The 17,951-nt window shown below is 35.8% G+C and overlaps 1 long non-coding RNA gene and 1 pseudogene across 1 annotated transcript in view; one reads left to right on the top strand and one right to left on the bottom strand.

Annotated features, from left to right (window-relative positions):
- LOC140531527 (uncharacterized) overlaps positions 1-11,242 on the bottom strand; it is a 52,107-nt gene extending 40,865 nt beyond the window's left edge. The window contains exons 1-2 of the long non-coding RNA XR_011976353.1: positions 11,116-11,242; positions 8,493-8,637 (exon numbers count right to left, since the gene is read on the bottom strand). This is a non-coding gene — a long non-coding RNA (uncharacterized lncRNA). The remainder of the gene's footprint in view (positions 1-8,492; positions 8,638-11,115) is intronic.
- Positions 4,672-5,683, top strand: LOC140531526 (glyceraldehyde-3-phosphate dehydrogenase-like; annotated as a pseudogene).
- Positions 11,243-17,951: the final 6,709 nt, after the last annotated feature.

The raw sequence follows: 17,951 nt of genomic DNA, 5'->3' as shown, positions 1-17,951 counted from the left end.
AAGAGAAAGGCCAAAAATTTTTTTGCTGTCATGGCAGTAATATCCTAATGGAGAGGAAACACTAACTAGAAGATATACAAAATCATTGGAATCATTAGATATACATTCAGGATATGTAAATTAGTTGGAAGATAAGCTCAGACTTAAGAGAAGACTTAAGAAACTAACGCACCTGGCTATTGAGTCTTAAAGGAAATCAGAGACACCAAGGATTGGAGATGTGGAAGGAGAGTATTCCAAAATGGAGGAAAACTAGTTCAAAGGCACAGTTGTGAGATAGAGGGTCATGAGTGAGGAACAGCATATAGGTTAGCATGCCTTGTTTGTATGGAGAGAGTAAGAAAATTGAAAAGTTAAGAGGGGCCAGACTGTGAAGAGTTATGAATACTGTATTCATATTTGATTCTGGTGGTCCTAGGCTAGCAATAGAGTTTAAAGAGTAGGCAGGTGACATAATCAAATCCACACATTAAAAAAAAAAAAAAACACTTTGGCAACTCAGTTGAAGATGGATTGGAGTAGAGGGAGACTTAAGTCAAGAAGATGAATTAGAAGATCATTGAATTACTATGTGGGCAAAATGATGAGGGATTGAACTATGATGGTGGAAACAAGAGGTATATAATAGAGATGTAAAGGTAGAAACAACATCATTTGGCACCAGACTGAATATGTGGGCTTAGCAAGAGTAAAGAGTTGAAGATATTCTGAGGGTGAGAGAGAATGTGACTGGGGTTATGGTTCTGCCTGTTATTAGTCTAAAAGGGAGTGTAAGGGAAAGAATAACGAGTTCTGTTTTGTACAAGTTGAGTTTAAGATGTCCAAGGGACAATAAATAATTTAGGAGCGGAGCTCAGGAAAAAGACTAGGACTATAAATCTGGGAAACAGATAATGGGGAATCATCCAGATAATACAGAAAAGATCTATAGAGAGCTAATAATTGCACCCATGGAACCTGATGACATTACAGAGAAGACTATTCCAGTAGTCTTAGTGAGAGGTTATGAGGGACAGAAGTAGGACCATAGTTGTGAGTGCAGTGAAGTAGAAGTAACATATGTAAGAGATGTTGTGAAGGTAGAGACAAGATTTAGCTATAGATTGAATATGTTTAGCGAGTTATACTGAAGAGATGGACACCTCAGTTACAAACCAAAAGCATTATGATACCTTTAATACTAAAAGAGAAGTTCAGGTGAAAAAGGGGACTTGAGTAAAAATAGGGTAAAATCAGTCAGGTTGAAAATATGTTGAGACATCCCATTTGATATGTCCAAAAGGTGAAGAAATTCCATGTACCAAAAGATGGGGAAATGTTATCACAGGGAGGACAGAAAACTCTTCAGCATCATATTCTGATAACACATATACACATGCACACACACAATCAGTTTAATAGTGAAAAAGGAAGGTCTGTCTAAGGAAACCAATTTAGATTACAAGGAACTCATTAACCAATTGATTAATTAATTTAAAAGAACTTTACATCAGATGGAAATATGGATAAATGAAAAAGAATGACTACAAATCATGACATAGTTCTCCAAGAATATTTTCAGGAGTATTACAGCTCAGAAAAAGGTAAAGCTGGTGAAGAATACCTGTGACTACAAAAATGGTTATATGAGAGAAAATAAAAAATAAAAAATTCAAAGGTGTAAGGATGCTTCTCAAGGAGAATGAGAAATAACATGTGGAAAGAATATTAGTCTTCTCAACTTTTCTTTTCCTCCCCCACCCCTTGCCAAGAGGAATTATCTTTGCATTAAAAGGATGGGATTCAAATGTTAAATAGAGAAATAACAAGAAAGTGCCTTCTGATTTCAATGAGTTTGAGTTACCTGTTTCAAGTCAGCTCGGGGAACTAAATGTGATAACATTACAAAAGTATATGCATATTTATATTTTTATATACATCTAAAAATTGTGTGCACATATAATTAAACACTATAAAAGTAAATGCATCTTTAAATGTGTGCATATATATATATATATATATATATATATAACTGTGTATGTGTGAGCATAAGAGACAGAGAGAGAGAGATAGAGACAGGGCCAGAGAAAGAGAAATCATCTTTTTAACAAAAACAATCTGGTGGTTTAAGGGAATTGTAAGCTCCATATGACTATGATTGCAAGGTTATAAGCGAACAATAAAGGTTTATGCAGTCTGTAGACTATATTATAAAAGGCACTCTCTAAGTTTGCAGAGATGATGTTTCTGCTTCAATCTATCTTAGACAAACCCCATCTGGAAAAGCGTACTAAGTTCTGAGTGCCACATTTTGGTAAGGAAATAGATAGTCTGGAGAGCATCAAATTGAAAGTGAAGATTATGGTGAAGGGACTCAAGCATAATTTAAATAACTGGGAATGAGAAGTTGAATAAGAGGTGACAAAAGGAACATAGTTTCTCTCCTTGATGGTTTGTCAGAATGTTATGTAGGAGAAGGATAAGAGTTGCTTTTCTTGGACTCAAAAGGAAGAAAAAAACAATGGGTAAGAGGTAGGGACAAACATTTTACCACCTACTAAATATCTCTTTTATAATAATGAAAGTTGCAAAGAGCTAGATCTAGGTTTGATGTCATGGAATAAAAGGAAATCATATTAAAAGTTAAAGCCATCTCAAAGTACAATGGAAACAGAGGTGGAAATTTCTGATTGTCAGAGTTCTAGCAAATGCTGGCAAAATCATTCTTGGATATATTTTAAATGGAATTTTTTTTCAGGCTTGGGTTGATTTATATGGTGCTACGGTTCTCTTTTTCTAAAATTTTGTGAGATTGTGGAAGCTACAAACACTGTACCTGGAGTGTTAAAAAGTATGAATCAAGAGCAGACAAGAATATGGAAATTACTGTCTACATCCAAAGTCAGGATAACTGAGACTCCAAAATGGATATAGTGAGCCAAATTGATTTGACAAGAAATGAGCCAATTTGCTTCTTTTGGAAACAGTTCCATATGCATGACTGTCATATTAGGGAAGAGAATTAAGGGACTCTTCAGCAGGAAAGATTTCATGTCACTGACATAAAATCTTATAAGTTTTGCTGCTAACTGGGGGCTCAAACCAATTTAGTTATGATTATAGTTTTCACCTAGAGCTCAAGCTCTTTTCTATGCTCCTTCCATTCTCTGTAGCTGGTTGCTATAGAGGTAGCAGAAATGACAAAGTATATAATTACTTAAAATTTATATGCTTCATTTGATATTTGTTTCCCTTTAATCCTTTGTCATTTCTTTTCATATTTCTATGCCAGGAAATAGCACTTCAAATCACATAAATATCATGAGGGGAAATCTTGTGGTACATTAATGTTTCTAAAACTCAGCTACATACACATATTTTAGACAGTATTTTTGGTGCACTGTGATGGTAAAGAAGAGAGAGTTTTGTTGCCGTTTTGTGTTGATTTAAAAAAATTTCTATCTTTCCATGTGCAATTACATAATATATAATTCTGATTCTTTTAATACCCTTAATATTTATTTCTTTGAACTGAAGTAGTTGTATGGAAAACTATGGTCAATGAAAGTTGTTTGTTATGCTTTATGAAAACTAACTGCTGATATGTCTGACCTCTTTTAAAAAGACTGGGATGTATTTTCTTTTTAAAATGCAATTGTATTGATGTATTTTGTATTTTTCTTTACATCATCAGATTTCTGCCCTCCCCTCCCTGGAATCCTATATCCTCACCCTGATCCTTCCATTAGCTAACTGCCTAGTGGTATCATGCTGAACAATTGGCTTAAAATCCCTGGGTCTCAGTTTTCTCATCTATACATAAGGATAGCTATCTTGAAATCATTTTTCCAGTTGTATAATTCAATATTTCCACAATATGAATACTATAATGAAATATTGCTGTTATTCTAAATTTCCTTTTGAATACCAAACTTGAACTGTCTTTTTTTAATTCTGGCACCCTAATTTGCAATTGTTTCCTCTATGATCATATATTTTTATTTCTTCAATGCGGTATGATCTTGTCTTTTGACTCTTATGGGCCCTGTCAATGAAACACAAGTTCTAGACAGTACTATCAAGTTGGAAAGACTCCACATACAAAACAAGTGAGGGAGTGAGAAGTGCAAAGAAGCCTACTGAAGTTTAGGGAGGATTATTATAGAAGGTTATCCAAAAGACATTGACATTTTATTGATTATAATCCCTCATTCAAATATCTATCTTATTTTTCTTCCTTTTTTAAAATAATACTTATTTATTTATAGTTTTCAACAATCATTTCCACAACATTTGGAGTTCCAAATTTTTGCTCCAACTCTTCCCTCTGCCGATCCAAAAACAGCATGCATTCTGATTACCCCTTCCCCCAGTCTACCCTCCCTTCTATCACATCCCTCCCTTCCCTATTCCCTTCTCCTCTATTTTCTTACAGGGCAAGATAGATTTCTGTACCCCATTACCTGTATGTCTTATTTCCCAGTTACATGTACAAACAATTTTTAATATTTGTTTTTAAAATTTTGAGTTCCAACTTCTCTCCCTTCCTCCCTCCCTACCCATCCCCAGAGAAGGCAAGAAATTCAATACAGAGTATACAACTGTTGTTATGCAAAAACTTTCAAAAAAAACCATGTTGTGAGCTTTTGGCTTTTTTCCCAAGCTCGGTGCCAGGATCTACTATTTCAGTCACATCCCAGAAACAAGATGGTGAAGGTCGGAGTCAACAGATTTCGCCATCTTGGACACCTGGTGACCAGGGCTGCATTCACCTTAGGTGGAGTAGACATCATGGCCATCAATGACCCCTTCATTGACCTCAACTACGTAGTTTATATGTTTCGATATGACTACTCATGGCAAGTTCAAGGGCACAGTCAAGGCTGAGAATGGGAAACTGATGATCAATGGAAAAGCCATTACTATCTTCCAGTAGAGGGATCCCACCAATATCAAATGGGGAGATACTGGAGCAGAGTATGTTGTAGAGTCCACTGGAGTCTTTACCACCATGGAAAAGGCTGGGGCTCACTTTAAGGGTGGAGCCAAGAGGGTCATCATCTCTGCCCCTTCTCCTGATGCCCCAATGTTCATGATGGGAGTGAACCATGAGAAATATAATTCCCTTAAGATTGACAGTAATACTTCCTGCACTAACAGCTGCTTGGCGCTGTTGGCCAAGGTCATTCATGACAACTTTAGCATTGTAGAAGGACTCATGACTACAGTCCATGCCACTACTGCTACCCAGAAGACAGTAGATGGCCCCTCTGGTAAGCTGTGGTGTGATGGGCATGGTGCTACCCAAAACATCATCCCTGCTTCCACTGGTGCTGCTAAGGCTATAGGCAAGGTCATATCTGAGCTGAATGGGAAGCTCACAGGCATGGCCTTCCGTATTCCTACTCCCAACGTATCTGTTGTGGATCTGACCTGCTGCCTGGAGAAACCTGCCAAATATGATGATATCAAGAAAGTGGTGAAGCAGGCATCAGAGGGACCCTTGAAAGGCATCTTGGGCTACACAGAGGACCAGGTTGTATCCTGTGACTTTAACGGCAACACCCCCTCTTCCACCTTTGATGCTGGTGCTGGTATTGCCCTCAATGACCACTTTGTCAAGCTCATTTCTTGGTATGACAATGAGTATTGTTACAGCAACCATGTAGCGGACCTCATGGTCTACATGGCCTCTAAGGAGTAAAGTGGAACACCATGGATCTTCATCCCCAGTCGAAAAAGGAGTTCCACCACTGGGGAGTCTACATTCCTAACTTATGTTCCTGTACTGGGGATACCATGCCCCATTCACATCCCTGTCCCAATATACCCCTGTGGTAGGGGGGAGAAGACTAGAGTCCTGTATTGTGTACCACCAATAAAGTCACCACATTCAGTGCAAAAAAAAAAAAAAAGTCATGTTGTGAAAGATTATATTTCCCTCCATCCTATCCTGGCTCCCTCTATTCTATTCTCTATTTTTGACCCAATCCCAAGTGTTTACTTCTAATTATCCCCTCCTCCCATTTTCCCTCCTTTGTATCATCTCCCCCCCACACACCCTACATATCACCTTCTCCCCTACTTTCTTGTGCTGTAAGATAGCAAATTGAGTGTGCATGTTATTCCATCCTTAAGTCAAATGTGATGACAGCAAGGTTCTCTTTTTTCCCTCTCACCTTCCTTCTCTTCCAGTACATTGCAAAAGCTTTTTCTTGCCTTTTATGTGAGAGATAATTTACTCTATTCTATTTCTCCCTTTCTCCTCCCAATATATTCTTTTCTCACTCCCTAATTTTATTTTTTAGATATCATCCCTTTCTATTCAACTCACCCTGTGCCCTCTGTCTATATGTATATTACCCTCCAACGATCCAAATATTGAGTAAAGTCTCAGGAGTTACAAACATTATCTTTCTATGTAGTAATGTAAACAACTCAACTTTACTAAGTTCTTTATGATTTCTCTTTCCTGTTTACTTTTTCGTGCTTCTCTTGATTCTTGTGCTTGGAAGTCAAATTTTCTATTCAGCTCTGGTTCTTTCATCAAGAGTGTCTGAAAGTCCTCTATTGCATTGAATTATCATTATTCCCCTGAAATATTATACTCAGTTTTGCTGGGTAGGTGATTCTTGGATTTAATCCTGGCCCCTTTGATCTCTGTAATACCATATTGCAAGCCCTGCCATACCTCAATATAGAAGCTGCTAGCTGTTGTTTTATCCTGATTGTATTCCCACAATACTCGAATTGTTTCTTTCTGGCTATTTGCAATATTTTATCTTTGACCTGGGAGCTCTGGAATTTGGCTCCAATATTCATAGGAGTTTTCCTTTTGGGATCTCTTTCAGGAGGTGATTGATGGATTCTTTCAATGTTTATTTTACCCCCTGATTCTAGAATATCAGGTCAGTTTACCTGGATAATTTCTTAAGAGATGATATCTAGGCTCTTTTTTTGATCATGGCTTTCAGATAGTCTCATAATTTTTAAATTTTCTCTCCTGGATCTATTTTCCAGGTCAGTCGTTTTTCCAATGAGACATTTCACATTGTCTGCTATTTTTTCCATTCCTTTGTTTTTCTTTTATAATTTCTTGTTTTTACATAAAGTCATTAACTTCCATTTGGTCCATTCTAATCTTTAAGGAATTATTTTCTTCAGTGACTTTTTGGACCTGCTTTTCCATCTGGCCAGTTCTCCTTTTAGGGAATTCTCCTCATTGACTTTTTGGATCTCTTTTGCTATTTGGATTAGTCTATTTTTTAAAGTGTTATTTTCTTCAGCATTTTTTGGGTCTCCTTTAGCAAGCAGTTGACTCTTTTTCATGATTTTCTGCATCACTCTCATTTCTCTTCCCAATTTTTGCTCTACTTCTCTTACTTGATTTTCAAAGTCCTTTTTGAGATCTTCATGATCTGAGAACAATTTATATTTTTCTTAGAGGCTTTGAAGTTTTTGGCTTTGTTATCTTCTGTTTGCATGTTTTGGCCTTTCTTGTCATTGAAGTAAGATTCTATAGTCTGATACTTTTTCTGGTTTTTGCTCATTTCCCCACTCATTCATTTGCCTTTTGAGCTCCTTGTCAAGGTAGTTCTCTGGTTCCTGTGGGGGTAGCAGGTATATTGTCGGCAGCTCAATCCCTCCACAATCTGTGGGTTGAGAGCTCCAGAAACAGGGGCTGAAGCTTCCCCTTCCCCTGTTGCTGTTGTGGCTTCTTGGGTTCCTCTGCTCCCTCCCCTCCTCTGCCTCTGTGGGCCTGGGGCCAGACCACTATCCTCTCTCACACAATTCTGACAGGTTTTTTCCACTGACCTTACAATTTGATCTCAGCATGAAGTCTAGAAAGCACTACATGTGCAGAGAGATTCAGTCTCCCCAAGGCCTGCTGTGCTTGCGTGGCCCACACTGGACTGTGCTGTGCTCCCAGCGTTGCACAATCAACACTTCCCAGTGACCTTCCAGGCTGTCTTAGACTGGAATTTTGCTTCACTCAATCATTCTCTGGGTTCTGCAGCTTCAGAATTTGGTTAGAGTAATTTTGGCTGGGCTTAGGGGGAGTGCTCTAGAAAGCTGGTGCTGTTACTCTGCCATTTTCACTCTTCCTTCCCCACTCCCCCAGATATCTATCATATGACAAATGAAAAAGCCAAGAGACAGAGTTTCTGGGTAATTAATAATCAATTTATTAATTAGACTAATAATCAATAAATTGATGGTCAGTCATTTCTCTCAGTAACCAAAAACAAATATAGAGACACTGAATGCTTTAAATAGAAGAAATTAACCCTGTTTGGTGAACATATAACCAGAAGATAGGCTAGAAATTTTTGACTCCTTTTGCTGAGTACATGGTTTAATCATGAGGCTTAACCATATCCAAAAATCTGAACAGGGGAATTGATCTACACTCAGACCACTCTACTTGATTTTCTCCTCCATGATCTGGGCCACACTACATCTTAATGAAGTGGTACAAGTGCAAGGCTGTTCTATTTGAGGCAAGAACTTACCCAGAATGGTTTCAGTTTATACTCCACCCTCCTATCCTGGTTTGGTGGGGTCTAGTAAAACAATGAGGAGCATATTCCCCAAGGATGAATCTCATCAATCAGCCATCTCCTTCAGATATTAACTGAGCTTCTGCACTAGCTGGGCCTTAAGTGAGGAAGTAGAGAGAGAAAAATCCTGAATCCCAATTTAATAATTAGTTATTAACATAATGGAAAAAATAATTTCTCTAAATCTCATAAGATAGAGAGGAAGTGCCTACTCTATATAAAATTGGACAATTTGAAATATTTATTTTACAAATCAGTAGTATAGTAGCCTAAAAAAATATGACTCACTGAAGAAAATAATTTTTCTTCAATCAACAAAATTTTGGTTGAAAAACCCAACATGAGACTTCGTGTGTGTGTGTGTGTGTGTGTGTGTGTGTGTGTGTGTGTCCAGATGTAATGAGTGACAGAGATAGGAACTGGACCCATGTTTTTATTTTCAGAAGGAATTCTGAGAAGAGAAACTCCTTCAATCTAATGCAAATTGGCACCTTCTTTCAAAATTGTAGTCTCAGGAAAGTGCCTAGGACCCTGGGAGACCAACTTGTTTCAGACACCTGATTTTATCAATTTGAGGAAACTCTCAACATTGAATCTCCCTCAATTAATGATCAGTGCTGATCAGTAACACTTCTGTGCTTTATAGTTTAGAGTATTGCCTGATGTCCCAAGGGAATGGTGGCTTCTCCAGAGTTACCAAATCAGCATGGGTCAGACACCGGACTTGAACCCAAGTCTTGCTGACTAGAAAGTCAGATTTCTAGCCATGGAGCTACCTCTACCTCATTCATATTATAAAGTATAATTTGGTAAATACGATATTTGATTCCCATGATTGAATTTAGTTATAAAATTTTACTTCAAATATACATTTAACATTTTTCATATTAAAGGTTAAAATACCCAAGTTCTATTAAACATGCATGCATATGCGATACTAATATTAAAATATATGATATATAATTAATATAGATTCCACAGATGTGTATATATGTATATATATATGGATGTGATATATACACACAAATGCACACATGTGTATGTATATATATATATGTATATACATATATGTATGCATGCATATGACATATCAATTTGCCAAATCAATATTGGCACTCATTTAAAAAAATACTAAGCATTTGTAGTACAGAAGGCATACCTCTCTTTTATCCAAAATGTTCCACTAGTTTTATTAATATAGCACTTCAAGTCTTGCCACAATGATCATAGTCTACCCTCCACAGTTTGAAAAAATATTTCCTCACCTCCGACCCTTGGGATCTCAAGTCTCTTTAAACACTCAACTTAGGTATCACTCCTTGCATCAGAATTTTTGCAAATCACTTACTCTTTTCCTCTTTAAATAATCTTACATTTGCTTATCTGGATTTGGACATGTGCACACACGTAAATATGCATTCTCACACATATGTGTATGGATACACATGTATGTATATATATGTATGAATATATGAACACACATGCATTGTGTATATTTCTGTGTGTGTGTTCTCCTGTCTCAAACATGGAGGTGGGCAAGTATAGTTAATAGAAAACCTGCCTAAATGTCAGAATATCCTGGGTTAAAAATATGAATTTTGATATAAAGACCACGTTGCTGTTGGCAAGTAATTTAATTTTCATGTGCTCAAGAATTTTGAAAGACAGAAACTGAAGAATTATTGGCCACATGTGGTAGGAGAAGTTTTGTTAAAAGGAGTTAGTTCCTTTTAGGATGTAATCAAAAGAGAAGATCATTATACATACACAAATACATAGATATCAGTGTAGGAACTATACATAGACTTGTCTGCACCTGTAATTTCACTGGAGTAGGGTAGCATCTCCTTGCACTACACTTCTTCCTCCATTAATTGTGCAAGCGGAGTTTTAGGGCCAAGCATTCCATATATAGTCTATATGGGGTAATCTCTCTCTGCTTTCTCAACCTACTACTACTATATTTTCCTTATTTATTCTCTTTTCATGTTATAGAGCATCCAAGTGATGATGTATTTTGATATTTCCTTTTAATTACTGAATTTTTAATATATCTCTTAATAAATTTCTCTGGGCCATTATCCAATTTAGTTAATATTCAATAAAAAAAGAGAAACCTCTTTTCCTGTATCCTGTTCCTCTACTCTATATCACAGCCCTTCTCCCTAATCTTCTAGGATTGAATAAAAATCAGTCATCGGCTATATTATTTACTAACAAGACGATGAACACTAATATATGCACATCCAAATTTCTCCTCTCACCTTACATATACAATCTCTGTATGTATACCTGCATATATCTCTGTGTGTATGTAAATAGTGCTATATATCTACACACAAATACAAATGTGTATATATGTATATATATATATATCTACACTCAGCTAAACTATCTCTCTGTGTGTATATGCATGTATATATATATATGTATATGTGTACACACGTACACACCCTTGTATATTTATAAAATCACAGCTGAGGAGAGAATCACACAGTCACCTTTAACCTTAACTGTAATGATTTAATTATCAGCTTTGAAAACACAGTCCCACCATTTATTTCTCTCAACATACCAATTCAATATGTTCTCAATAACTTTCTTCATTTTTCCTTGCAAGATAATGGTTAAACCAAGTTCTCTAAGGAAATAAGTTTTCTTAGCCCTTTTTAGCTGTCCTCTCTTTAGTCATGACAGTTGATTCCTCAGAATGACAATCAAACTGTCTCCTTATAGGATCCCCAGAGAATGACAGTTAAACTACAACTGTCAAGCATTCCTTTTCTTTTAAACATATAGATACAACATATATTTCTATTTATACCTTCTATGGGAGAACCATTGAATCTCTTAGCCTCTCTCTCTCTCTCTCTCTCTCTCTCTCTCTTTCTCTCTTTCCCTCTCCCTCTCTCTCTTCTGCCTCCCTTTTCCTTTCCCTCTCACTCTCCTTCCTTTCCCCTTTCTTTCCTCATATATCCATACACATCTGCATGCATTTATGTGTATAGAGACATATATGTATGTATATACTATGTATTATGTAGAGAGACATATATATGTATATGTCTCTGTCTACATAATACACATGCATGCATTATCTCTCCATAGCTGTATAGACAGATAGCGATATGATATATCTGTATGTGTTTCTGTGTATGTGTGTATATGTATATATGTATATATATATGTGTGTGTGTATGTATGTACAAATATGTCTCAAATGCTTACCCAAAATAAGCATAAATTATTTATGTATGTGTATAGTTTTGTGATTTCTAAGCATAATTTATTTGTCCTCGAATGCATTTTTGCATGAATATAGATATATATAGGAATGTCTATAAATATTTACAGATGTCATGAGGCAGTCTGCTATCTTGGATAGTGAGCGTGCCTTGGTGTCACTCTGACTTGAGTGCAAATCTGTGCTCCTGCACATGGCATGTGATCCTTCATTTCTTGGTGCTCAAGGTGATGTCATCATGGCTCTGATGTCATGTTTTCTTGAAAGGGTCCCACATGAACAAAAATGTTTATAGCAGCATTCTTTGTAGTGGCCAAAAACTGGAAATCAAAGGGATGCCCATCAACTGGTGAATGGCTGAATAGATTAGGGTATATGAATGTGATGGAATACTGTTGTGCTATAAGAAATGATGAATAGGAAGACTTCAAAGAGTCCTGGAAAGACTTATATGATCTGATGCTGAGTGAAAGGAGCAGAAGCAGGAGAACTTTGTGCATAGCAATGACCAGAGTGTGTGAGAGTTTTTTCTGGTAGACCTGGAACTTCATTGCAATGCGAGGACTTTAAAAAATCCCCAATGGTCTTTTAAGGCAAAATGCCTTCCTCATTCAGAGAAAGAACTATAGAATTCAATAGCAGAATGTAGCAGATCATTTTTTTGTGTGTGTATGTATTACATTTTGGTTGGTTATATGATTTCTCCCATTCATTTTAATTCTTCTACACAGCATGACTATAGTGAAAATGTATTTAATAGGAATGTGTGTGTAGAATATACATAAAATTGCATGCCATCTCAGGGATGGAGGGAGGAGTAGGAGGAGAGAGAGAAACAAAAAATCTAAGTTATATGTAGATTGTGATTGTAGAGCACTGAAAATCAGTAAAATTAATTTAAACAGAAAAAAAAAAGAAAATGAAGGATAAACACAGACTGTGAGTAGACCAAACTGCCTGAGTGTTGATCAAGGTAGCTAGGTAACCCAGCTCATCCTCTCCCATCTGTCTTCCTCTTCCCTTTCTTTGGGGCTTTGGGGTTTACTGACACATGTCCTTCCTTCCCTCCTTCCTTCCTTCTCCTTCCCAAAATCTTAAACCCAGTGTATTCTGAAGTCCATGGACTGGACAATAAGAGGTCCCTGCTCAAGTTCCACTTAATGGTTGGCTTAGAGTCATTATCATTAGTAACAGTTCCTGTTGATTTAATTATTTTTTTCTTTTGTTCGTTAAAAGGGCCATTCCCTGACTACTTCTTAATGAGTCCTATTCACTCAATGGACATTACTACCTTCAAAATGAGTACCTGTAAAGGCCAGCATAAAAAGGCAAAGGGCTCTCATTGCATCCTGGGCCATCTCCAGTCATCCTAATGAATATCTGATCACTGGACCCAGATGGCTCAGGAGGATAAAGTGAGATTGGGGACTTTGCACAGTCCTCCCTCCCTCGAAACAAAGTCAGTGCAAGTCATGTCATCATATATTGATGTCATTTTCTTCAAAAATGAAAGATGACACAGACAGGTGCTCAAGGAACTCTGCAGGATTCTCAGTTGTACAGAATGCACTGAGTTCCATTAGTAGGTTGTGTTTGCTCTATTTATTACACTAAAATCGTCTTAGATCCAGTCCAAAGCGCACACTCCCACAAACATAGTACCACAACCAATATCAATCCCCTTCACTCTCCTCTCAAATCTCAACAACCAAAAATATATGTCTATAACAACCTTATTTAAATAGAAACTTGGAAAAGCATTTACAATACTGCTTATCAGGGAAGAGAAGAGAAGAGCATAGCTTACATTTACTTACAGTTGAGACCAGGATGGTTTTAGGACAGTTTGAGTTGATAACTAGACAATTTCCTTTCTTTCTGAGTAACGACATACTGCGCTGAACAGCACTGCATCAGGGATAAGATTGAATTGTGATAAACCTGAAAAATAGCTCCGCACTTAAGCATCCTCAGTACAATTGTTAAACAAATCCCAGATCAATAAGCCAGGGATCTTCTGCAAGTTGCTTTTTTTCCCGCAGAGCATAATAGTTTACTTTTTTTTTTCTGAAGTAAATCAAAAGTTGAAGGGGAATAAAGAAAAGAAATGAGGCTTTTTCCTCATAAATAGGATCTTGGGCATCTACCTAAGAATGTAGCATAAACGTATCATAGTAAAGACTGAATGAGACAAGAACAAAATGTAATGCTGATCTACTTCTAACTCTGAAATGATTGTCTTCTTTTTCATACCTTAGCTAATAGTAAAAATTTCTTACATTCTAGTAAATATTAGTTAGTTAATTAAATCACATATAAAGTGCAAAAGTTAAATGCCAGCAACTATTACTACTCGTTCTCCTCCTGTTCCTACTCCTCCTACAACTACTACAATAAGTATTTATTAGGTGCTACTACTTATCAGAAACTTTGCTAAGGTTCTGAGAATACAATAACCTAAGCAAAACATTCCCTATTCTCACATTTTAACAAAGCAGAAAATAAGTAAGCACATTTGCATGTGTGTATATATATATGTATATATATATGTTAATATGCATGTAGATATATTTATACACATACATGAGACAGCTAGGTATTACAATGGATAGAGTACCAGACCTGGAGTCAGACAGATGTATCTTCCTGAGTTGAAATCAGGTCTCAGACATTTACTAGCTGTGTGATCCTGGCCAAATCATTTGAGCCTTTTGACCTCAGTTTCTTCATTTGTAAAATGAGCTGGAGAAGGAAATGGCAAACTATTCCAGTATCTCTGCCAAGAAAACCCCAGATTGGGTCACAGAGAGTCTGACGTGACTGAAAAAAAAGACTGAACAACAAGACAATTTACCTCTCATGTGCTTTAAGGTTCTGATTTCATTTACCTTTTGTCAAAATCCTCATGCTATGCCCCCTGTTGGGTTTAATAGCCAGCCAGCTGACTGAGCTAGACCCTGCAAGTCTGTTAATCCCATTATATCAGGTGCCACATTTTCATTATAATACTCTCTTGAATCTGTGGTTAACTCTCATCTCTGCTGCTAAGGATCACAGCCCTTAAAAACTTCCTTTTTTATTTGCTTTTTTAAGTTATTCTTCTATGTCAGTGTCCATTTGGAGACCATATGTCTTTCTGCTTTTTTGCTGCAAAGTGTAGGGAGGGTAGATAGAAAAAAAATCTTCTTTTTCTCTTTCACCTTCTCAGGGGTAAGTTTCTTCTTAAACTTTAGCTACTGTCTGGACAAGTCAGAGCTGAAAAACTCAGTATTTTTAGATGTAACAAGACCTTCATCAGTCTGTCCATTCCCATTACCTTTTCCAGTTCAACACAAATAAACTTTCATAAGGATTATTAACATATCTATATACTTAATTAATACATGAATGTCATTTTATTTTATTTTGATGACATTTTATTTTATTTTAAAATTATTTTAAATTTTGACTTTTTCTTTTATTTGATGTATATAGTTTTTTACATTCTATTATTTAATAGGGAAGATTCTTGAGCCTACATATATTTTTGACAAGTTACATTTTTTAAACCAAGAGTTAGAAAGGTCTGCTTTGAGTTATTCTAACAAATCTATCTTTGTTGGCTTTTCTCATTTAATTCAGCAAATACACTGTACCAGGTGTAAAGGAAGATGCAAAGATAACTAAGACCTTGCCCTCATTTCTGTTCTTCAGCAAAGCATAAGACTTCGGAATATAATCACCTGAGAAACCTTCTTCGTACCATTAGAATGACCTTTCCAAGGTACAATTGAGTCATACACAAAATTATGGTTTTTCATCTTTGTTTTCCTTGAGTTATTTCTTATGTGGACTGTTGTCTTTGATTATTTTTTCTTGTGTATGTATATATATATATGTATATATTAGTCATATGTCATTATATATATATATATGTATACTATGACAATAAGAATTTATGCACATAGTGGAGTCATACATATACATACACGTATATGAAGACATGTGTATATGTATATAATTTATTTTCCTACCTTTTAGCTCTGCTTAGTAAATATTTACTCTCCTTACAATCCCACCTGCTTGCTCTACCATGAAAATCTTGTGAATCAGAGCCAGGTGACTTGAATAACCCAGTTTGCTCTGTATAATGTCTCATAACGTTATGAAGAGAAGAAATAGATATATTTGGGTATTGCTGAGCCTCTGCTCAGCTTCCTAACCTGAGGTTAAAAAATGTGCATTTTGATAGCTGTTTTTCATTATATTTAGCTTCTTTTTAATTCTATGTATTTTATGCATTATAAAAACATCACTCTGAGTAGAGTCCATGGTTTTACCAGGCTGCCACACATCACAGCTTAAGAGAAGCTTATATAGACCCTTGAAAAATAATGACACAGGGCAGAGGTGGACTGCTCAAGAATTGTGGAAAATAAATCATAACATTGTGAAGTTCACTGTGATTCATTCTCATTTGGAGAAAGTAAAATCACATAATAGGTTTGGGTTGTTCCTGATTACAGGGCAATTTTCCTTGAGCTCAAAGAACAAGAGAATTCCATTCAAAGGGAGAAATCCAAAGATTATATATAGTATATTATAATATTTATAGTAACATATATAATATATAATAATGTAATATAATACATAATATATAATAACATTATACATTATATCCATAGCTTATTGGACACTGTATTAGAAATAAATACAGGGTAGTCATAAACTCCAAGTAAGTGTATAACAAGTCCCATGCACACCAAAATATGTACAAAGGCATTTGTTTGTGGTAGCCAAGAAATGGAAGCAAGGAAGACACCTAGCAAATGGAGAGTGGCTAAACAAATTATGGTGTATGAAAGTTGTGGTATAAAAGCGATGAAAGTGATGACTATAGATACATATAGGAAGAATTATATGAACTGATCAAAATGAAATAAGCAGAACCAGGAAACAATTTACACAATGACTTCAGCAATGTAAATGAAAAGAACAATGAAACCAAAAAATATCAAAACTACCAAATTATAATGACCAAGTTTTAACCTGAAGAAGATGCATAAGAAGGTGATTCCCCTTTTCTTCACTGAAAAACTGGGAGATCATGGGTTGTGAACACTGCATACACTGTAACGTCAGATTGTTTGGTGCATCGCTTAGTTGTTTGAATTTTCAGTTCTAAACCTTCTTCATCCTTCCCCTCTCCATTCCATTGTGAAGGCAAGAACTCAGTAGATGTATGAAATCATGTAAAACATATTTCCACATTAGTCATGTTGCAAAATAAAAAAAAAAGTAAAATAAAGGGAAAGAAAATATACTTTAATCTGCACTTAGAATTCATCAGTTCTCTATAATGATGGATAGCTTCCCTAGAAATTATTGTGGATATTGTATTAATCAGATTAGTGAAGTTTTTCATAGTGAATTGTCATTGCAATAGTGTTGTCTCTCTGTACAGTGTTTTCCTATTTGTGCTTACTTCACTTTGGATCAGCTCACATACCTAGATTTTTCTGAAACAATCCCTTTATCATCTCTTATAGCATAACAGTATTCCATCACAATTACACCACACAACTTGTTCATTTATTTCCTGATTGGTGAGTATTTCACCAAATCTCCAATATTTTTTTACTACAATAAAGGAGCAGATTATAAATATTTTTGTACATATGAATTATTTTCCTTTTTCTTTAATCCCCCTGGGATATAAATTTATTAGTGACATTTCTGAGTCAAAAAGCATAAAGTTTTAAAACTCTTTAGATATAGTTACAAATTGTTTTTCAAAATTGGTGAGTTTTTTTTTGAACTGTTGTTTTCCCCACTTTTGTATTATTCCTTGTTTAATTCAATGACTTTCTTGGAGTAAGATGTGAAGAGGGAAGGAATAGATTGCCAGATGTTCATGCTATGAAAATAATAGATTATAAACACATATGTGTATACATGCATATGTATATATATAATGCACACACACATGTATATGTAAGTGTGTATATTATACATACTCATATAAACATACATAAACCTATATACACACATGCATGTGTGTGTTTTACAAAGAAGGGAAGGAAAAATAGGTATTGGGAACTTGCTTATTTATCCAAGTCAGTAAAACTCCATAACTTTACCCAACATCCACAAAATTGGACCCCTAATTGCTTGAGGAAATATCATCA

The sequence above is a fragment of the Notamacropus eugenii genome, chromosome 3 (genome assembly GCF_028372415.1).
Source record: "Notamacropus eugenii isolate mMacEug1 chromosome 3, mMacEug1.pri_v2, whole genome shotgun sequence".
Classification (NCBI taxonomy): domain Eukaryota; kingdom Metazoa; phylum Chordata; class Mammalia; order Diprotodontia; family Macropodidae; genus Notamacropus; species Notamacropus eugenii.
This window is presented reverse-complemented; position numbering and strand designations above follow the sequence as displayed.